The sequence below is a fragment of the Cyanistes caeruleus genome, chromosome 5, assembly GCF_971803275.1.
Source record: "Cyanistes caeruleus chromosome 5, bCyaCae1.hap1.1, whole genome shotgun sequence".
Lineage (NCBI taxonomy): Eukaryota > Metazoa > Chordata > Aves > Passeriformes > Paridae > Cyanistes > Cyanistes caeruleus.
The window spans coordinates 30359034-30382884 of NC_141705.1; the positions used below are offsets into that span (position 1 = coordinate 30359034).

The 23851-nt window shown below is 34.4% G+C and overlaps 1 long non-coding RNA gene across 1 annotated transcript; it reads right to left on the reverse strand.

The window, feature by feature from the left end:
• Window positions 1–1365: 1365 nt before the first annotated feature.
• Window positions 1366–11956, reverse strand: LOC147653017 (uncharacterized). The gene is made up of 4 exons (XR_015286903.1): window positions 11736–11956; window positions 5944–6015; window positions 2330–2475; window positions 1366–2188 (listed from the first exon to the last, which is right to left on the reverse strand). It is a non-coding gene; the product is annotated as an uncharacterized LOC147653017 (long non-coding RNA).
• Window positions 11957–23851: the final 11895 nt, after the last annotated feature.

The window sequence follows — 23851 nt, forward strand, 5'->3', positions numbered from 1 at the left end:
TTAAGAAGTTCCTCAAAATAAAGTCTTCATTAAGCATGGGAAAAGGAAGTTGTTTTATATACAAGTTCTGTAAATGTTAATGCACTCTGTTTCACCATGTTGTAGTGCTGCTCCAGATGATATGTATACCATCACAATTTAAATCCAGATTGAATAGCTTTACTCTGATTCACAATAGATTCAATTAATGATACTAATCTCAAAGTAAGGAACTGCTCAGTGTAGTAGATGATACAATCTAACAGTGAAGTTTCAATCTAAAGTACATGCTCACATAGCAAAGTCAATTTAAGGACATAGATCCCTCTGGAAATAAGTAGTGCACTCAGAGCTCTGAATTGGACAAGAGGTTCCTGTGACTGTCAAATTAACACCACATCATGAAATGTGTGTAAGCGCTCCAAGTTCTGCAATGAGTCTTCCTTCTGAGATTCTAGGGAACATAATTCACTAAAGCTGTAAGAATTTTCTTGAAAAAGTGAGCAACTCTCACAACTACTGCGATGGAGAACAAGATCTGTTGTTCAACTTAAACTAATCTAGTTACTTTTGATCGTTCTTTTTAAGCTTTTTAGGATAATCCGTATCCATAAGAAGTTGTTTTAGTATTCAGATTATTAAGCATTCAAAGCTCTCCAATGTCTTGAGGAAAGAAGGAAAAGCAGCAAATCTTTAGAAGAGATTTCAGTTTTGAATTTTAAAATATACTTCCAAATTGAGTATGTTTTATGAACACAAGAAATATTCTATCCTTAAGTTTATTTGAAAAAATTAAATTATCAGTTCTGTCAGCAGAACAGGACACAGATGATGGAATGAAGGACAAGTATAAAATAAAGGAGTCCACAGACCAGGAATAAAGAATAATTAAGTATATTTAAAATACACAAATATAACTTTATATAGTTTAAGGTGACTAGTGTAACAATTCCTGGGTTTATTTTTCATTATGGAAATCAATACTGACAGGATATTCCTTATATCTAAAGAGAAGGAACCAGTTTAATCATAGGGTTATGAAAGTTCTGTGATTGTGCTGAATGTTAAGACTATGCTACAGCATACTGTGAATATTTTAGTGGTGTATATCAATATCATTACTTAGACATGCTGTTCTCAAATGAGGCTTAAGAATTACTGTTCTGTCTTGATGCAGTGCTTTCACATGTGTGGAAGGTAAACACCAGATGATCATTTAGGTACACAGTGATGCTGCAATGCAAATATTTAAACAGACTGATAGAGGAGTGTAAAAGAGCAAGGTAAATGTGTTTTTTTACTCAGATCAACCAGAAGTCTATTAAAGATTAATCTATTAATATAAAACCAGCAAATACTGATGACAATACAAAGTAGACTACTAGCTGCTGTATAAATATTTTTATTACACATTAGTACTGAGCAATTAGCATAAAGATGTTTTACTGTATCTACTCCACTCCCTCACCAGTGCTGTTACACCATCATGCAAGTGAATATAAAATCTAAATTAGATTCCTCCAACATGTGGCAACCAAACTGTTTATAGTGGGATGAGAAAGAGACATAAAAGCGAGCTTAAAAAACATTCTCTCATGCAGTAAGTTTTATAAAAGTATTGGAATGGCATTTCACTACATGGTGAATCAAGTTGTTGCAGATATGGAGACTGATTGGTAGAAATGCACTCTTTTTAGCATAAAACTAACTCAAACCAATTATCTTGAAGTAGAAAGAGAATGTTAAGTATCTTATTAAAGTAGATAAGATACCATGCATAAGTCTAAAGGCAACAGTGGCAGTGATGTAAGGGAACTGAAATAAGGCTGTAAATCCATAGGAGACAGAAAGCAGGGAAGAAAACATAAAAGAAACCTGGGCTGAGTAATGAAGTAAAGAATGTCTCTTGTGTGTCATCTGTGAAGTGTAAGATACTTCCTCCTCAAAAAAAATAGAATATGTAGAACCTGGAATATATGAGGTTGTGTTTGGGCAATGAAAAGTTCCAACAGTATATTACAGTTTTTTCTGTGGATTTTCTTCTTCCAGTTTGGCATCCCAGACCCCTCAGAGAATGCAGCAGGTCAGGACTGTGAGGAGCTGTGCCTGAATTGCAGTCCTGATGGCTGTCCCTGCAGCGTGAGTGCTCCCAGCAGATTTCTTCTGAGGTGTTGTAGGCAATGCATCTTCCTCTCTCTCCTTCTCAAAACTGAAAGAAAAACAGTGTGTTCATTGCACAGGAGGATGTCCATATGAAGTCTCACATTTACACAATGAGTGAGGAAAGACAGTTATTTTTTTGCTTTATTTTGTCCTGTAAACCTTAAGAGTAGGAATATGCATACTGTACCAGAAAAATCTGCTGCATCTCCAGGCTCTGATGAAGAAAGGCTGAATCTTCAACATATTCTCTCAACTTTTCTTTGTTCCATCTGTCATTCTCTCCCTCCTTTGACTGACTGTGTCTCAGTGGTATGGGCATTTTCTGTTTTATCTCTGTAAGTGTGGAAATACGGACAGAAACTTACCCCAACTGCTCAATTTTGTCAACTCCATAGTTTCAAAGTTCCTGTTCATGCAGAAGCAAGATCTTGCCAGTAGTGCCAATTTGTCAGAAGCATGGATGTATTTGGTCTCAGATAAAGAGTTCAGCAAACTGAACAAACCACAGGTAGATTTATTTCTTTTTTGGTGGGGGGTGGTGGTGGTTGGTGCTGGTGTGGGTGCTGTTTTGAGTTTGGTTTTATGGAAAAACAGCAGATTTCCCAGTGCAAAGGCTGTTTCTCCAGCTTTCAGGGCTAATGGCTCAGGCAGCCCTGTTGCCTCTAACACCTATGATCAGGGCTTGTGAGTGGGAGAGGATGCTGAGTGTTGCACTGCCACACTGTCCCAGGCAGAACATGCTGATCTCCAGGCACTCTGCAAACTGTTCAGGACATCTCAGGGCATTTTTGTGTTCTGCTTGGCTTTATAGAATAGAATCTGTTAAAATACCCGGTCCAACACATTTCTTATAGCCATGTGTAGCATCAGTCAGAACACATTCTGAATGCTTTTAAGAAGTTTATTTATAACAAGAGCTGGATATGAGTATTCCATTGGAATTTTACAAGAGGAAATGTAGCTTCTGGAGAACTGATTTCTGTGAGAAGCCTTTTATAATGCCAAAAGATATATTTTCTTTTCAAAAATAAGCAAACGTTTAATTTAACTTTTATTTGAGCCAAAGCAGAGAATTTTCATTTAGAACAAAGACTTCAAAGAACAGGCTACATATCCTTAGAGCACATGGATGTCCTTATGAAGCAAGAGATCCCTCTAGTCTCATTCCTTCATATGGAGCATCATCCCTGCAGTGCTGTGTCTTCTCTAATGTCCCTTAGAGTGCAAAGTTTGATGTGAAGATTATCTCACAGGTTTGTAAGCAGTCTGGCACTACAGAACATATTGCACATGAAGTACTCCACAGGAAAACAAGGTTTCATTTCTTAAGTGATTCACATCACTGTGCTTTAGGCCGTTTCAACAAATCAGAACAAAATATTGCAGTTTTAGTAATGCCAAAATACTCATATTCAAAAATGCAGTGAGCAGCCTGGATCATATGGGACATATGATTATTTTAATATAATATGAAAAAATACTATTTTTTTCTCTATTGACAGTTCAAAATAAATTTGCACTAATTCAAAACATAAGTGAAATGGTTCTCATTGAAATTTTCTTTGGGATAAAAATCTATATTTTCTTTTTTAAAAATTGACTTGGGGTCATTTACTATTATTCCCTTACAAAATATTTAATTTCAGAATTGGTTTATTCTGTTAAACATTTGTATGAATAACCTGAACATTCACATGATGGAAATTAAAATAAACTCTAAAATATATGTGAAAATATTCTGGTAATGGGACACTTTTTCAACATTTTTTTCAACACTCCTTTTAGACCCACACTCATAAACCAATAAAGCAAGGAAAAGCAGATTACATATACTAATATGCATGTGGGTTAGAGAGAAAGAAGTTTTTTAACACATATCCTGATTCCTCATCATTGCAAATGCTATAAAAAGTATGAGTCATGAGCAAATATAGATTCTCTGTGAAATGCCAGCTTGCTTGTTCCTAGTTAATTTGGTGACTTTTTGATATTTGGTTTGGTTTTTGGTTTTGTTTTTCCTTAAAAGGTAAATTCATTTAGAGAAATTAGAACGGATTAGATTCAGTGAAGAAATGAAAGGAAGTGAAATTTGAATAAAGGAAAAAAATGTTGCCATAATGAGTAAAAATTAATAGTGCAGCAATTCATTTAAGGCATATGGCAGAAAATATGTTCATATCTCTGTGTTCCAGTTTGGTTTTTTGTAATGTTATTACTTTGTTTTCCATGTACACAAGATACATTCAATTTTAATCTTATTTTTAGTCCTGGACTACATTTTAAAACTTAACTTCTAGGTCTGCATTAAACTAATGTAATTAATATCCTGTGAAGTTCTTTGTCATGTGTTTTCAACATGCTAGAATATATTGGAAGTATTTTCTGTATAGATCTCTGGTAACCAACAATGCAAAATATATATAAACTTACTTTTTGGAGTAAAATTAAATTTGAACACACTACTACATGTCAATGAAAACATCAGCTAGTAAAAATAAATTTTATAAGTGTTTCAAATATCTGTGAAACAGGTAAAATAACATATTAAAATTATCTCAAAACCTCAATTCTTTACTAGTTTTATAAAATCTTTTTCATATTGAAATTTCAGAAAGTAATGCCAAAGGAAATCTACAGATCACGACTAAGAGTCATCTTCTTTCTATTCCATGAACTAAATGTTTAAATACATTTTTAATTCCTCAAAAAGCATATTTTCCCATGGCTGAATTCTATTTAATTTTATTAATTCTAGTAAATCCCAGTACCTACTTATAAGCATTGTCTAACCTTTTGCTGGAGAGTGTCTCAGCTACTTGGTGAGACTGTGGCAGGGGGTGTTTGGTGGGGGAAAGTGGGGGGAGCAAGATGGAGAAGAGCCACAGGGACTGCATACAGCTCCTGATGTAATAAAGGAGAAATTTAATTAAAATACACCTGCTGTACGTAGTCTGCCAGAATTTAATTATACTAAGTGGCCAATTCTTATGGATGAGAATGGCTATTCTCCTTATTTTCAACTGGGGAAAGCACAATAATTCAAACCTGTCCATTGTCCTTTAAAGTTCAGAGCCTCACCATTTGTCACAGCCAGCTTCAGTAAAGGTGTGTCACAGCACACAGCAATGAGAGAGCTTGGTTTTGACCCTTTGTTTTAAGGAGATTCTCACATCTTAAAGTACAGACAGGCTAAACTAATGTCCATGTCTTGAAAACAGGATAAATGAAAAGGCTATTTGACTATTCTGAACATGTAATCAGTAACTTCCATAGACAAAATCCAAGGATTAATTCATTATTTGACTTTTCATAATGCCACACATTTTTCTTACTTGTCTGTCTGTTCCCTGGAGGTCTTCTGTCTCCGCTTTTTAGGTCAGGCAGTGCAAGTCTAGTGTTGCTTTTAACACTTTTGGTGCTTAAGATTACCCTTGGCTCAATTCAGTGTGGCAGTGATAATCATTGCATGTGATAAGCTCCAGTTTGGCAGATATGACAGATGTTGAGGTAAAACCTTTAAAGCACAAAGGATAAGGAGTGAACAAGGACTGGATATGACTTTAAAGCATTGTTCACAATCTTCTCCTTCTTAGTGATTTTTCTACCAAATCCTATTGACATCAAAACCAGGAATGAAAATCTTAGGAATATGACCCATTTCAAGGTTATTTTTATCTAGTATGTCAGAAGATTAGAAAAATAAGAAAAGGTGACGTGCAATATAAGGTGGCACTAAAGGAGATACCAAAAAAAAACCCCTTAATAACTTGGTAATTGATATTACTTTACATATAAACTTACCTGGCATAAAGCAGAATATGTTAGTATATTTCCTCTACAGCTGAATAAGCACTCCTTCAGCAGGTTATATACCTTTGAAAGTAACAAATATCTATTTAAATATCTAACATTTATATCTGGAAAAAACCCAGAGAAGAGAAAAATGCAGTTCAGTAGTGGCAATGCATTAGCAAAGTATAAGTGAATTGTCAGGGCATCGTATATACAATGCTAATGAGGCAGAGTACATCTTGCTTTAATACTGGTGTAGTACAAATATCTTTTACATTAGCATGTCAACTGTCACTCCACTCCAGTATTCAAGTCTAGACAAATGTCAGCCTATGATGAGTAATGACTATTTTGCTCAGTCTCTTAATACCTGCTGGAAAAAGCAATGGTGGAAGTAACTCCTCTTTCTCCATGTCTTGTTACAGCAGTGTAAGGCTCTAAAAGTATTAAATGATTTAAAAAAAAAAAAACAAAACAAAAACCCTTTCAGATTAATACAAATAAAGAAGTTTTCATATAGTTGCCAGTTCCAGGTAAGTTTCAAGTGCCATATTTGCACCTTCAAACATGTTAGACCTGTCTAACTCAGGTTAGACTTGCAGGCTTCCCTGTACAGGAATGCTGGAAAGAAGTGGTGTATTTTCCTCTTTAGGGTGTAGGGATAGTATTTCCCACCACACAAAGCTGAAATCTCCTTAGGGTAACATTTTATCTGTTTCAGGAATCTAAACCCCTTGTGTGCTAAATTATGTTTTTAATCAACTGTCCTATGCTTAGGAGTCCATGAGTACACACCACTCCTTGGGCTCACCAGCCAGTGCAACCCAAGGGCTAGATCTTGTCATAAAAAGTTGCTGTTACACTTGTACTGTGTTCCACTCACTAAAATAGCTAAATAAATAAAATATCTAGATTTAAATTTAAACTTCTTGATTTACAATGTTCTGATACCATGAAAACCCCAGACTAATCTGGTCTCTGAGGATCCTTCATTGACATGAACAGATAATAATGTAAAGACGTGAAAAAAAAAATAATACACTTTAAATTAAATCTTAATACAAGCTCAGCTGTCTGCAAAACAAATCCTTTCTAGATCATTTTATTTAGTTACTTTTGTATTTTCTGTATGGTGGCATTATCCTAACATAAAATACTCCTCTGCGGTTATTACTTTTGTTCAATTATTTCCCTACAGGCAAAAATCTGCCGGTATCAAGAAGGCACCCAATGAATTCTCAAAGTAATCCTCATATGATGCAAAGAACAATGCCCTAATTGCTCTCAATAGCATGTTAAATCCCAAACTTTAAAAATAAAATGCAGTGCAAGAGGAGATCTCCATGCCCAAATCTCACCTAGCATCCTCCCTTCATAGACAAGTTTCAGAAGGACCAGTTGGAGACATGAGGCTCTGTGGAGGAGTTAAACCAATATATTCACTGTGCAGGGCTCTAGCAGTCAAGGATTGTTAGGAAAGGAACAAAATCCAGCCTTTGCTTTCATTTTCTTGCTTTGATACGTATCTCCTATAAGCTCCAGAGAACAGATAGCCAAAACAGGCTCACTAGTTTCCAGCTGAGACATTTAAATATGCATCTCCATATGATACTGAAATTTCATTCAGAGTATATATCACTATTTAAGTTTAATGCCAGAAGCATTTTAGGATTCTGACAAGAGGATACTACAACAGTTGCTGACATGAAAGGGACATGCATGCTGATTATTAACTCCCTTTCCCCACTAGAACAGGGATTAGGGCCAGTCTGGCAATCCCTTGTGTGACCAAGACTCCTAAATGTGAGGCTGTGGGCAAGTCTAGAAGTCTGAGATTTTTCTTCCTGTGTTCACTGGAATTTGAAAATGCCATTGGAAGTTTTTTTTTTTTCCCAAGGGGACATTGCTGGGAAAATAGAAGTTTCAAGACAAAACCTAAAATTCTTGCTAAAGGATTAATTTTATGCAAGGTTTTGATCATCTCTTGATTGTCTCAGCTGAAATCAGACCTTTGATTAATGTGAACTGAATATTTTTAATATCTAATAATAACGCAAGGTTGGGAGGTGCTAGCAAAGCACCTCTCCTAGTCATTCTTAGAGGAGACACAATTTGAATTGTTCAACAATTGCCAGACTACCTCTCCAAGGGGTGGTACTTCTTGAGTATTACTTTCTTCTGCAGCCGTGACAGAAACATTCCTGCCTCATCTGTGTGCGTCAGGGTGGTACACTGAGACATACCTCATTCTTGACTTCCAGGCTTCCATGACTTCCAGAGGCCAGACTTTGTCTAGCCTGCTTAGGAGACTGGTTGACTGAATCTGTTGGGAGCCAGTCCTGAAGGGCAAAGGGGTCTGGAAAGACTGGGCATTCCTCAGGAACTCCTCTGAAAGGCACAGAATCAGGCTGTCCCTGTGTACCAAAAGATGAGTTGATGGGGAAGAAACCAGCCTGGCCAAACAACGAACTTTGGCTGAAACTCAGGACAAATGATGAAAGTTCGTTACTTCTGAAAAAAGGTCCAGGTAACCCAGGAGGACCTCAAGGATGGCACAAGCTTGAGCAGAGAGAAAATCAGAAGGCCCAAAGGCCTCTTTCAACCTGAGTGATTCTATGATTGCACAGAACATATAAAAATATTGTTATACTTTTGCACAAAAAGGTAAACAGGATGCTTGCTTTCCTGGGGTCCAGAACTATGGAAAACATGCTGAGGACATCAGAATTTCCTTTGCATTGTAGGTCCTGAACTGAGTGACAAATATAGAGTTTTATTATCAGATACAGAAGCTGACTTTAGAACATGGCTGGTGGTATCAGTCAGTGTGTGCAAGCAGCAGTTATCCGGTTTTTTAATAGAGGGCTGCAAGATGAATGCTGTACCTGAGTAAATTGGGATGAACAAAACTCATAATGATAGAAAGAATGGTCTCTGAAGAAAGATTAGGTAGAATTTGACCCCAAGTAATAAACGATTGACAAAAATGTACAAATTTGAGTGGAAGATGCCATTTAAGACTGTTTCTTTAATTCACTGAATACTTATTATTCATACTTTCTAACATTCAAAATAGTAGCTTAATTTATAGCCTAATCTATATTAATAAAAACAGAATCTTAACACAGTTCTTTTCTCTTCTCAGAAGAAAACTTTCATATGCCTGTATTATCAGTGATAGGAAATTTCATTTCCTGAGCTGGCCAGAAATCTCTGTTGAATTTTCTGCAGCTGATAACTTGAAACCATTCTTTTCATTGCAATAAGCTCCTTCTTCATGTCTGAAGGTTTTTATTTTTGCCTGTGTTCACTTGTCTCCTGATGATTTATTTGATAGAAGATCCCCTTTGTTTCCTGAACATATTTGGTACAATGGTCTTGGAGATCAGCTTTTGTAAAAGTGTATTTAAAAATTCAGTTTCCACAGAAAATAAATCCAAAGCTTCAATCTATGAAGTTTATTAAAAAAGTCTCCCTTCTCTCCTTCATCCAGAAAAAGAGGTTATGTCTGAGTTTTCAAGATCTTTACTTTTATATTCCAGGGCCTGTGTTTTCAAAATGCAAGAAATTATTGATGATATTATAAAAAAAGAGTAATAGTATTGCCTTCCCTTTGTCAATATATTGATATGTCTCCCTATGCTTAGCACAATTAGAATGCTTTAGGAAATGTGATGAGAGAGTAATCTGAAATACATTCTTTTTCTTGCTTTCATTTTCTATGATTCTGTATGCTCATATCTTGGGTTTCAGATTCTCTTCATATAAGATTCCTCAAGGAATTAGAAAATCACCCTGAGGCCTCTGTCTTCAAATTGGGGCTGTTTATCTAGCTGAATACTAAAAAATCATATTATGAATGATGCTTAAAAAAACCAAACAAACAGCTTCTTTAACAAGAGATTTAGCTATTTTTATGATATTGATGCATATCTTCCGAAACCTTGTTGGATTTAACTCTCAGAAAGGGCTATGTAACTATTGAAAAGTAAAAACAGTCCAACCCATATGCTTTCCAGCACTGAAGAAAAGCAGAAAGAAAAGCAGAATGAACTCTATCTTACAGTAAGCAAATCTTCCAAAGATACCCTCCCATCTGGCCATGGTGGGTGGCAGGGTACAACTGGTGTTACACCAGTTGTAGATAAACTAAGAGTTAGATAATATTTGTTTTGAGAAGACCTGGACTCTCACATTACTTGAAGAGGGTGAAATAATCACTGCTTTTTAATATAGAGCTGTGGCATCAAGGCTATATGTATAAAGAATAGATTTCCAAGTAAGATATTTGGATTTCATTGAACATGGTAAATACTGCATGTGGAATTTTCAATTGGTTTTCTCTTTTAAAGATCAGCCTTGCTTTAAAGCTTTGGACAGAAATTATCCTTGTCCCCTTACATAAATCCTTTTACTGAACAGGAAATAAAAAGATCAATATTTGACCCTATAGCCTAAGCTTTCTTACAAACCAGATTTTCAACTACTGAAAGAGAGCTACAGCTCTCTTTTAAATGAAAAAATGGCAAATTATGTAAAAAGGCAAGAAGAGCTTTGCCATTTCTTGTTTATATCCCTAAAGATCAGCGTGGGCAATTAGTGTCTGCAATGCATATATAATTGTTAATCACATATAAGACATGATCTTTATTTATGTCATTTGTGATATGACAGAGAAACCTGCCGTATCCAGGGCTTGAAGTGACAGTCTTTCCTCATATCAAAAAGGAAATTCATTCTCCTCTCAGATTTTACAGCCCGGTTCTATGGGAAATGAAGGCACATTCTCAAGTGAGCAGACTTTTTAGCACAACAACAGCCTTTTACAAAGTATTACATTCCCTCTTACAAAATGTGGCAGCATTTTCACTTTTTAACCAAACATTTTGTGAAAACACCTCATGAATGTGTAAAAGTTCCTTTTGGGCTAAGTAGAGCTAAATAATTTCTTTTATAGTAATGGATACTTTTATAATGGATTACAGGGAAGAGAACAAAAGAGTTTTTGCAACAATAGAAATAAAAAAAAGTACCAATTGTGCTATTAAACAGGGACATTTGGTGTCAGAACTGCTAAAAGCCTGAAATCACAATGGAAGCAACTAATTATTTTATTTTAATTAATGTTTCTGAGAAAAACTTCCAGAAAAAATACAGACCTTAGTGAATAAGAAAATGTTTTCTGAGTGTTTATTAGTCTTTTTACCATTATGTGGTAATAAATTTTCATTCTCCTTAAATAAAATCCCTCTAATTGTGATCTTAAAATTTAGTTTAAAAAATCACAAGATTTCAGTTACTATTTATTTTTCCTCTCCCCCCCAACCTTGAACAACTGAACAGAGTTCACACTATCTTTTATATAGATCTGCTACATTATCATCTGTGACTGAGTTTTGAGGATTACATGTGTAGTCCAGAATGTGGTCCAAACATCCAAACTCAACAAGCTGACTTTTTTTTTTTATTTCCCAAAAATTAAGGATTTCAGAATTTTAGAATTCTAGACCTATTCAGAAGCCCAAAACTTGTGCCTTTCCCAAAACTTGTCCTATTTTCACTCTCACACAAGGAAACTATGGAGCAATACATTGTAGAGAATCAAAAATTTGTTTCAACCTCCACCTGCCCTTTCTACCTTCCTAACTTCAGTGTATCTTGTGCTTCTATGGTACCTGGGCTTCCTGCAAATGAAGGCAACTGTTATTTAATATTGATAAAGTTATCAAAAATGGAACTATCTTGGTGTCCATTTTCCTTGATCCCTTTCTGAGAATGATGCCTTTTCACAAAGGACTTACCTGGGAAATGATTCTTATCTGTTGGTGGCTGTAACAAAGCTCATGCTTCTTTCACAGTGAAGGCATTTATATTGATCTATCTTTTTTTTATTAAGGATGAGGAGCAGAAAACAAACCATCTTCAACACCATTATTCTGCTATGAAACATAACAGCAACCACATCCTGACTTGCATTGTGTGTGAGAAACTCTCTCCAGAGTGGCTGCAGCTGCCCTCCTTTAGCAGGGAGAATTGCTGTTGACAGAGCTCCTGCAGCTTTGCCTCGTCTCTCTGTTACCGTGCACTGTTATTAGGCAAGACAGCTCTAGAGAGGGTGAGCTGCACATGGAGACTGATGCAGAGCTAGGATGGGACAGAGAAAGAGATCCCTAGCAGAACTCTAACTTCTGGATGAGCCTTAATGAGCCAGGCTGTCCTTCTGCTCACCCACAGAGACTCCTCTCACAGAAAACAAACTCGGCTCTTAAATCCAAGTGCTTAGGGATAATACACTTACAAGTCAAACACTAACAGGCTTGTTTACTTTTTTCTTGTCTTCTGCGTAAAATATCGTGTTCTGAAGTTCTGCTTTCCTGGTAAATTCAATAGAACTTTTGGAGAAAAGTGGTTTTGGTTGAGTAACCAGGAGGTTGAAGTCATGAAGCACTTGATTGAAAAGGCTCCTTAAAGTGCCAGCCTCTTTTAAAAAATGTTAAAAGAAGGAAGGTATGAGAGAAAAAAGAAAAAGGTACATAGCATTGAATTGCTGAGAGGACACTATAAAATAATGTAAAATAATAATATAAAATAATGTAAAATAAAGACAGGTGAATGAAATATTTAAATAAATTCCTTTCTAACATATGATTGGCAGAACATCTCACATTGTGAATTAAATTGCAGCTATCTCAATAAGAATATCACTGAAAATGACAGTGGTGAAGAATATATGGTTTGTACAGAGATAAAAGAAATTAATGACTTTCAAAATGATTATGAAATTAATGACTTTACATGTTACAGTGTGAACTACTGGCTCCTTTTTGAACCTCTTCCACATTAACTCAATCCTCAATTATGAATGTTAGAACAGCAATTTTATTCATGTAACATAAAACAATACTTTATTGTAAGACTGCAAAACGATTAAGCTTTTCCTTCTGCTGGCTCTTTTTGCATAGATTATGTTCAAAATTTCAGCATTTCTTTGTAAGTCAGTAACAGACAAAAAATTTCTTTGTTTTTGATCACAAACTGTTTATCCCATTGTTCACAAATAGTTTTGTTTTCCCAAAACTGCTGAAAAAAATATGTTTTTTTCCAATTCTACTTGCAGCAAATCAGAAAAGTTTATTAAGGTATTTTGCAGGGGGAATTTTATTAAAATTAACATAGATGGTCTTAATGGATTTTATGCAAATTCATAGGTTAGCACTCCATTTAATTTCATAACAACTTAGAGAATATTTTGAATTTTTTTCCTTTTTTTCCTATATAAAAATACTTTGAAAGTGTGCATATCTAACCTGTACATTTGTCATTTTTTATATTCTTTTAGTGAAGAAGTGCTTTAGGGTTTGTGTCCTCTTTGTCTTTCAGTGTAGACTTACTGCATCTCCATTTGTATGCTATCAACAACATAATGGATCAATTTTTTTTATGTTGTAATGGTTTTAACTGGATATATACAACATTAAAATCAATAAAATGAGAACTCCTAGTCACTTTTTCCTTATTTTAATCTTTCTGCCAAAATGACAATTTGTTTTCTTTTCCATTTTTTTTTTTTCTAATATTTTAAACCCGCTAGCTTCTGTTCTTGCTTTCGTTCTCAGTCACTGCCATTGGTTTTTGTTTTCCTCTGGTTCCACCTTTGTTGTCTTCCATTTAAGGTTTCTCTGTGTTCCAGCCTGTGAGTGACTCACTGTATCTTTGTCCCTGGAAGAAAAATTGTAAGGAGCTTTGTGTAAAACAAGTTGTCCATCTTTGTAATGACCTATTTTCTTTCCCCTTTTCTGTTGAAAGGGTATAAAGGGGTACTTTATTCAATTGAGTAACTTGGCTTAAGTCATCTCCTTAGTAGACAAATTAGGCTTTTTCTCATTTTCCCCTGCATTTTGCTGAGGATATTCTTCTGAAAATCTTTTCTGAAGAACTTTCTGAAAAAGTTCTGAGATCAAGTTTGTTTTATTCAAGAGTACTCCAGTCCATGCTTAGGAAGAATGTAACTACATCAAATTAGTACCTTTCAATTCACATTTCATTAAGAGCAGTCCCAGTTTTTAAGATCATTCACCATGTCTTTCCAGTTATTTAGTTTGTGTTCCTTTATAGTTTATAGGTTTTTTTAAGAGATGTGAACATTCTCTGGTACATGGCTATTGCATGTACCAAGATTGTTCAAATAATGAACTTCTGGAGTTCTACTCTTTATCTGTATTAATTGTAGATAATCTTAATCTGTAATTAATTGCAGATAGCTGCCTAGATTTGGGGGATTTTCTCTGAAAACAGATGTTTGCTGACCAAGAGGGTTTGGATATGTTATTTAAGCAAGAGGAGATTTTCTAAATAAATCTACAGGTGGTATTTGTTTTGTTAGATTCTATATACTTGTAACATAGAGGAATGGGAATGCTTTATATTGTTTACTGTGATCCTCAGAGTACTATATGACACTATTACAATACAGAGAGCAGCTATTTTCCTCTAAAATTTGAGTAGAATTATAGGAGTGAAGAATTTTCTGGTATCTTATTCTCTATATAAGATATCATTTTGGAATAGAGGAAAAACTCTCTGCTGTAAGTAACATTTACCAGAAGTTATTGAAACCTCATACACCTATGAAAAAAAAAAAAAAAACCCTAGGAACAAACTAATGGAAAAGACATGTTGGTTGTAGCTTTCCAGAAGCACAAGTGGCCATTTGTGCTGTTGTGTGAGTACTCTGTTAGAAACACATTAAACAGGCCCCATCCCCAGAAAATCTGGATTTCTAGCAAACCTTAAAGCTGAACATTTGTACTGCAGGTCACTAATGACTTGTGAAAATTGAAAACTTAGGAAACTATAACCCTATTCATTGTAGAAAAGTGCCTTTCCTTTTTTCCCTGAACACAGGGTTTAGCATAAGGATATGTAATTAGAATATTCATAGAGAAATAACATTAATATGGTTGTTTGAAAAGCAGGACTTGCCTTAAAAAAAGACATTCCAGCTTTTTCTCTCAGGAATCGTGCTGGAATATAGCAGATATAAAAACTTAAAACACTAGGAAAAATCTGCATCAGGTCCCCACTTATTCATATTGGGTGAAAGCCAGTACTAAAGGCAACGGAACTATTATTCCAGAGCTGGATTTGGCCCAGATGTCTGTCCTAATTACACACGTGAAAAATTGTTAAACTTATGGTGCTTTCAATGATATAATTTGAGGCCAAATCATTGTTCTTGTTGAGGAATTTAAATTTGACTTCATGTAAAATTTGACCATTGTATTAATGCAGGGATAAATCCTATTCAGATGACATATAGCTTGTGTATGTCAGTACATATGAACAGGAAATCTTATAAGTGCTTTACTTTTTTTATTATATTCTGAGTTTGAAAATGAAGGGATTCTTGCACAGGGCATAATGATTGGGTTAAAATCACAAATGTGTCAGAGTTGTAATATACTATTCTCTTATAGTGTATGAGACAAGAGATACAGAAAGGATTTAGAGAAAAATGACAGGATGATGAAAAAAGATGATGCTAGAAAGACCTTTAATTTTGGTTTACTGAGGAAATCAGATTGCAAGAATGACAGCCGTGTAGAATGAATTTATGTTCATTCAGAGAGGTGAGGGTCACAGCTTAGGCAGGAAACTAGCAGTGCAGATCCGAGTGAAAATTCAGATTCTGGAGCTTGTTTGCTGAGTAGTTGACATGCTGGATTATTGGTTAAAGAAGAAATCAAGTTTCTGACATTCTGTTTTAGAAATGATAATGGAAACTGCATAATTACAATAGCACATATAGAAAAAGAATAATAATTTTAATCACTTCTACATACTGGTATTTTCTGGGAGAAATCTAGAGTTTCTTTGTTCACTCTACACTCATTGTACAAACTTTTATTACATATAAAATAAGAATATATTATTCCTGTCTGCAGAGAATCTACCAAAGTTTTGTTTTATCTGAGCAGGTTAGACTTAAGTGCCACTTGATAGAGAAAACTTTGTGAAGCTTTCTCAGTTGAAACAAGATCAGGTAGGCTGTAAAGGTTTGTATATAATCCAAAAATAGAACAGTATTTCTTTTCCTAACTTTCTGAATATAAACTTGAAAAATATGACAGGTATCAGTGGTGAAATCTCTTTTGGTGGGAAGTGCTTTTCCAACATGATATGCTTTTGCTATAAACAGACTTCTGCAAAAAGCTTTTCATGACTTGTTGGAAGTAAATCCCTGTTTTGTTCCTGGAGCTGGAGCTGGCATGATGTAGGCAGCTGCAGCAGAAGTCCCTAGAAGGACACATCTTCCTGTAATGTAGACAAGACTGATGACCTCCGCTGACTTGCTGGCTGGAGCATCTGCTCTCACATCAGGGGCTCCTCATTACCTGTCCCCACACAGACCCATAATGATTTTCAGAGGAAATGAAGCTGAGAACAAAAGTCATCTCCCAGAAATGAAATGATTAAGACTAGGTAGTGGTATAACTGCAGATTTCAAGGAGATTAGAAAGATAAAACTCATTTACTAATGAGCTTTTTTTCACTGGAAGTGATATTAGGAGAGAACCTACTTCAGATAGTTTTAATCTGGAACTGAAGCTTCCTCTCTTCCACTCTCCTCTGCAGAAATTACCTTCAAGGCAAGCAAATGCTTTGGCTTGGGGGAAGTTTGAGCATTGTTGAATACTGTAAATAATCATGTTTGTGCCTCTTTGGAATTGATTTAAGACTAGTCCTTCTCTGCCAAAATGCTGTCATGCCTCCCTGCCATCCTGGTGTCCTTGTCCTCATAGTCCTGTTCCACTGTTACCTCACTTGAGGAACTGGCATGCAGCACAGAAGCTCTTGCAGATGCAGATAATGGGAACCATGCTAAAGGAAATTTCCATTTTTTTTCAATACTTTTCTGCTAACAAATTGTTTTCCAATGCAATATTCAGCCAACACATTTGTTACATATGGTAGCTTTCTGAGTAGTGAGAGACTTGAACACATTTGCAAATGTTTTGTTGAGTCAAAACAACATCTATACCTTCTGTGAGCTCTATGAGAATTCTTTCCTACAATTTGAATTTTTATATATAGTATTATTTTCAGAAAAATCTTGGAAGGTTGTAATTTGTGACACTTTCCTATTTTAAAGTCTTCCCATTCTACATATCTATTGTGAGAGTATTTTCTTCTAACAAGATAAATATACTTCAAGTCTTGAAATGGCAGTCCTTTGTGGAAAAAAAATTGCACCTGACAGTAGAGGTTATTTGTTCTTTGCAAGAATTATATCTGACTCTGACTCATTAAATTATGTATAGTTTCTAATGTTTTTTAATGTTTTTATTGATTTTCAAAAATGAAGGTAATAATCTTTAAGGTAATAAGATTATTTAATAGGTGTTTATATGGCAGACTGTAATGGTCTAATTTCTGAGTATGTACGTAGTTGAAAGCATAATGTGGCAAAATGAAGGACTGCCTATTTTTTCTTCCGATTTTATAATTTTAATGGGATAGAAAGAATCTGAAATAATGAGGTTAAATTGTTTAAAGTTTGAAGAATCTATTATTTAATTGAATAGTCAGGTTTTCACACCATTAGATAGAGACATTCTCTCCCTTCTTTAAATCAGTGCTAATTTTTCATTAGATGTCTAAAAACTCATGTTGTATTTTGTGGTTGTCATCAATTAAACCTTCCTTCTTTTTTTTTAAAAAAAGCCTTAAGTATATTTAAATTACTTAGAGGTTAAAAGCATGACTCATTGAAGCACATAGCAAGAATCACATTGAAATCAATAGGCCTTTGACCAGATCTACTGTACTGCCATATGAAACGAAACTTGGCTTCTGCCAAGGTTTTTCAATAGAAAACAAGTTATAAAAAATGTTTTATTTATTTAATAACATAACCTGATTATTTTCTGCTCTGTTCCTCAGCCTGCTATTTTTTTCCTGCATTTCTGTCAATTTAATTTAATTTTTATACATTGATTTGTGGTGCAAAGGAATTAAAAAAATACAAACTGTGTTTGTTTTCTATATTCACATTTCTTGTCTTTCATGTTCTCTTTGTAGCTATTCTTTCATTTTGTATCTTTTTCAGGACACAGCTTGATGGCAAATTAAGTTTTCAGGTATGGAGTATGTAAAATTTGAAATACTGGTTTAACAGTCATGCAAAAAAAACTTTTAAATTATGTATTTGATTATTTTTCCTTCCTGTGTTTTCAATATGAGAATCACTACAAATAAAAGATTAGAAGTTTAGGTTTCATATAAACATTTTTATACTGTGATATATCTCTCCTTGTCATAGGTATAAATCTGATTCTGGAGATCTTTTCTGTGAAATGTCAGTTTGCATCAGAAAATAAATTGCTTGTATGTTTTCCTCTAACAAACATAAAGAGCACCCTTCTCCCTGTTCTTATTTTATAAAACAAACACTGAAGTTGGGGTGTTTTCATTTAAAGTTCTTGCAGTGGATGGGGTGGTTTGGAACATCCATCCCATCACCAGTGCACCCCACTGTTTACAGAGTATGCATCATTTAGAGGGTTTCAGTTTCAGTGTGGCCTCAACAGTGCACTGGAGTTGGAAAACTCCAAAAACAGATTGGCATGAGAATGACTGTGGTTTGAATACAGCCTTTAGTCTGAATGCATATATTCTGCAATTACAGAAGCTCCCTGAACTCACAACAATTGTCCAGGGAGCACAGTTCCACTTCAGGCTGTCTTAGTAAACATCAGGTATCAAACACAGAATCACAGTTCCAAAATGGGTTCTATTAATAAGAACTGTGAATACTTTTATTTTATTTTTCATTTTACAAAAAATACCCCAAGCATTCAAATATTTTTAGGTGTTTTGATAATATTTGTACGAAAAATAAGGAAGTTGTTGAAAAAGTTTTCTTTAGATAGATGCGTAAGTTAGGGCCTACAAATCTAAAAAAACCCAAATAATCAAGTTAATTGTTGTAATTTACCTCTGAGAATGGATGTGTATGTGTGTACCTGTACATGAAACTATATATGTTGGGGGATTTGGACTGGGCAATTTTCAGAGGCCCATCCCACCTCAACTCTTCTATCTAGGTGATTCCTTTTCTCTCACTACTATTTTTCTTTGTATTCAGAGGATTGTTTTACATTAAAGACCACTCTTTCTAAGAAGAATAAAGGTATATAAAATAAACAACATGTGCAACCAAATAATGTTATTTCCAGATTTTTCTGCTTGCATGTCTTCCTTAATTTTAACAAATTTAAACAATACATCAGTCTTACATACTCCTATGCCTGTTTTTCAGTAGTAATTTGCTGTTGTCTGTTGCACCATTTATTTAGTATATATTAATATGAACACTTTCATTTTTCAGTATAATATGTATTCTAAAGCAACGTACTCAGAAACAGCAGGGACTCTAGAGAAATCCTGAAAGAATAAATATCATTATTTGGTACTATTAAAATCAGTTCCCTTATGTCTTACAGGGTCCTTTTTTTCAGGAATAAACTCTCCACTGTATGCATAAAAGACAACCAAATATCTCACATTTTGAATTCCTCTTTTGCTAATAGGTGTAACAGAAATATGAATATCAAAATACTTTTGTGTTTGACTGTTCAGTATTGTAAAAAAAAAGGAATGTAATATCTTAGGGAAGTATGCCAGTTTTAAATGTAATATCTTTGGAAAGCTGACAATGAAATGTGTATAACTTACAAACATATAATTATTATAATTAATGAAGAAAATATTTCTAATTACACAGCTAGCTTGAAAAATCATATTGAGGAAAATACACAAAATGGATTTATGTATTATAGGATATTACATACCCCAGCAACTACAGATGTAGAAAGCTATCAAGTATAACATGGTATGCTGACAAATTAAATGATTTGTCAGTTTCAGAAAATCCATGTTGTAAAGGGTGTAACTACTGATCATTCATAAATCTTTTGGTTGAAATGCTAACTGGCTGAAGTGCTTCGGTAGTCCTGTTTGTCCTGGTAGTTTGATAGTCCAGGAAATATCTGTACACCATGCTTCATGGATAGATAATATGGGATTAAACAATGGACAGTACTAGTAATGAAAGAAATACACTAACAATGTGTAATATAGTTACAAAAAGAATGCATAAAAATAAGCATATTTTCTTAGTCAAGTATAATTTTTGGTGATTTTATATGAAAATAAAACAAAGAACTAATTTCACATAAAAAATTCCCTAAGATTAATTAATAATTAATAATTAATAACTAATACATAATAAGATTAAAAGGAAATCTTTAAAGTTTTAAGTTAAATTGTGGTTATTCTGACACTTGATAGATTATATATATATATATATATATATATATACTGGTTTGGACAGCCCATAGATTTTTTCCTTATGTTATATACTATTTTAATGAATATTTAGTCTAGAACCCACTGTACTTTTTGGAAAGACAGTTGTTGTGTCACTCTGCCATGCCTGACATTCTCATTTTCAAGTTCATTTTACTACTACAGGTAGAAAAATTCAGAATAAGTTGTGGACTTCAAATTTCCATTCAAATTTCAGTCTCTGTTCCTTCATCTGACTTGTTTCTCAGAGGGTTAAGAGTACAGAGTGCAATGCTGTCATCCTCCATGAAGCAGGTGCAGGAAATCATTGAAAAGAACTACAATAAAGGTAGACGTCATTATTACTTACAAAGCTGGACCACACTCGGAATTTTTACTACTGCTCTACATTATTGTCCCATACATCTGTGTAAGTATTAAACAGTACCTTGGCTCAAGAACTGCAGTTGTGCAGGAAGAAGCTGTTATGTCTGAGGCTTCCACACTTGCAATATATGGCCCTGACATTTTTACTTTCAGCTATAGCCCAGTCCCTGGACTGAGCATCTCCTCTAATAATGTATTTCAAGGCCACTGAAAACTCTCCCTTAGCTTGCACACTTATATTCCCACTAGTCATGGGACACGTGCTATGCATTTCAATAAAGCCAGAGGAGATGCTCTAGTTTAATTTCTTTTGAGATAACCCTAGTTCAAGTGTAGCAGCGCAGCTGACCAAAATAATGACTTAAAAAAAAAAAAAAAAAGATTTTTGGGGTTATTTTAATCAAAAATTTGTATGATTCAGAGAGTATATGTCATCCCATTCTATCTGGCTGCTAGTAGAGGACACCAGTATGTGGTAATAGGTCTATGGCTGAAACATTATGAGCAGTACAATCAGTAGTTTTTTCAGTAGTACAATTAAGGGTTTCCTGTTTGAGGCTTGTGATGAGATTTAAAAATACCTTCAACTAATTTTAAATGCACTCAGTGATTTTTTTCATCTTATGGATTAGAATTTAATTGTGATGGTAGTTCATTTTTTAAAGGGAAATCTTGGGTTGAAGCTATTAGAAAAGTAATAAACAAGTTAAGGTAGGGCCATAAAACAATGGAACATCATATGGTGGAGATTTATTTACATCAAACTTTGATCACTTACATTGAAGACAAGTGAAAAGTACAGATGAAGAAAGAATGAGAGAGAACATTCAATATTCCTGAAGTGAATACATTTTCCTGCTGAAATTATATTGCTTGAATTATACTTCCATGTCTTTATATTTCCCACTTCACTTGTTAGAGCTTTATTAGAACTATCTTGTGATATATCAAACACAGCAAAACACTCCAAAAGATATGAAATCTTACAGATGGGCTTTCTAGTATAAGACACCAAAAGGGTTGAGATTGTTATTTAGGTAGCTGGAAAAGAGCTAATACTGCTTTGTCTGCCAAGAGAACCCCTCCCAAGGAATGTGTGCTTCCAAATCTGATACTGGTTTCTTGTGCAATTTTGGGGCAAATAGTTTCATCTGGTGGGAAAATGAAAATGTTATTTCCTCATTCTTGTCACTTTATTTCCAGATATTTTTTTTAAGTGCTGCAAGAATATGAGATCAGTTTAAAAATATATTTACAAAAAGAAAAAACGAAAAGAAGGAAAAACCCCCAAATCTGTATTTGAATATTTTTTTTTTAAATGTTTTCAATCTGTAATTATAATCAAACTGCAGAAAAGCTTTAGTTTACCTGTGATATGACTACATCCTGCAGTCTGTTGTTTCTAATCTCATAGTATGTATCACAACCAAAGAAAAAAATTGTAGTCTTACATGTCATAATATTGTAAAGAAGCTGAAATAAATATCATTGTGATTGTTTTCTCAAGACTGCACCTCAAGTTGAAATTATCTTCTGAGTCCCAGTTGCATTACTGATATACCTAATTCTCAGTCAGACATGTAAGTAAAATAGATGAATGTGATGGCTCTCAAGTTTTCCATATTTTTTAAAAATTTAAAATAGTCTCTGACAAGCAAATTAATAGCCTGCATAACCATTACCACAACCAAGAATTAATGTCATTAATATTTTTGTGAGCTTTATTTCCTTTTATATAACAATACCCTAGAAAGGATATTAAATTAATTTTTGCTGCCCTTAGACCCTTCTTGAAGGTTTTCATTTACTTATTGAGTAGGAATAATGATAAAAATTATATAATATTGTAATAAAAACAAGAAAACTTCCTCTCAAAAATGAATTGCATCAGGCTGCATAGTAGTCTCAAAAAAAAATTGTGGTGTTTACAGCTCACAAGCCATCAAAGAAAAAATTACTTAGAAAATATCTTGAATTCCTGTTGGGCTATTCACTATAGTACTACTAGGAGAAATCTCTCTTACTGATTTTGGCCTTAGATATAAACAGAGGTATTACAGGGTGCTAGAAGCAATTTCCTCAACATAACTATCATGCAGGCAATGGAATTAATGAAGGCTGCTATCTATCCCTGTCCCCTTTACTGAGAAGACTTACTGAAAGGTCAGACTGATTTTGTTGTAGTTTTCTCTTTGCACACTCTCTGGTTTCTAACAAGACAAAAGTTCAAGCTGCTTCTTTCACATCTTGGAATACACCTGGAAAAGCCACGCCCAAAATCTTTCTCTGAAACATCCTGCCCACTCCTGTTCTTTTCATTGCAGGAACCTAACTCCTTCCGATCCCTATTTCTGTGTAAGGTTTGGCTGATGTGCTCCAGTGGGCTCAAAAGCTGTGGGAAAGATTTCATTAAGCTCATTTCCATAGATAGCAAGGCTTGGAATGAATGTGTCTTTTCACAAAGCATTCTGAATGACAGTAGAAATTATGTGCTTTTGATATGCTTACTGTATACAACCATATGGGAACAGAGAAACAGTAAATGAAGAGAAAGCAAAACCCAAACCAGTTACAGTTAACAAAGTTTGACTGTACATTGAGCTATTTTGAATATGAGGCAAGCTGATATTAGAAAAATATTTATATTTTCAAACCAAAATTATCCTTTTAATATTGCATAGTTAACCATGTTATTCTTTGCCATACTTGGAGCCTCATTTCATTGAGGGAGTCTCAGATTTTTCTGTATACAGATAATCTTTGAGAGCATCTGTATTTCAGTCAGAGGTACTGGCACATGGCTTTGCACAGATACCTAATGAAATGGGCAAACTGACTTCTGGAAATAAAAGCAATAAAGACATTTTGCTGTTCATTTATCTTTTTGTGGTCACACAAGATTGAAGAATTTCTTGCTGTAATATTTCTGTGCAAGCAAAATTTGACTTGGCACTTATCTTTTGCAAGACACATCAATAAGTAAGAAATAGCTTGCATATAGATTTGATGTATACAGAACCCCCCATCCCTGGCAACAGCATTTAAAAAGTGATCAAGTACAATTCCTGAGTCACTATGGCATAAAGTACTACTGTTAGTTGCTGTAAAAAGCAGTAGATGTAAAATGTTTCAAACAGTAATTGAATGTAATTTCACTCTACATTACATATGGGAATTTACA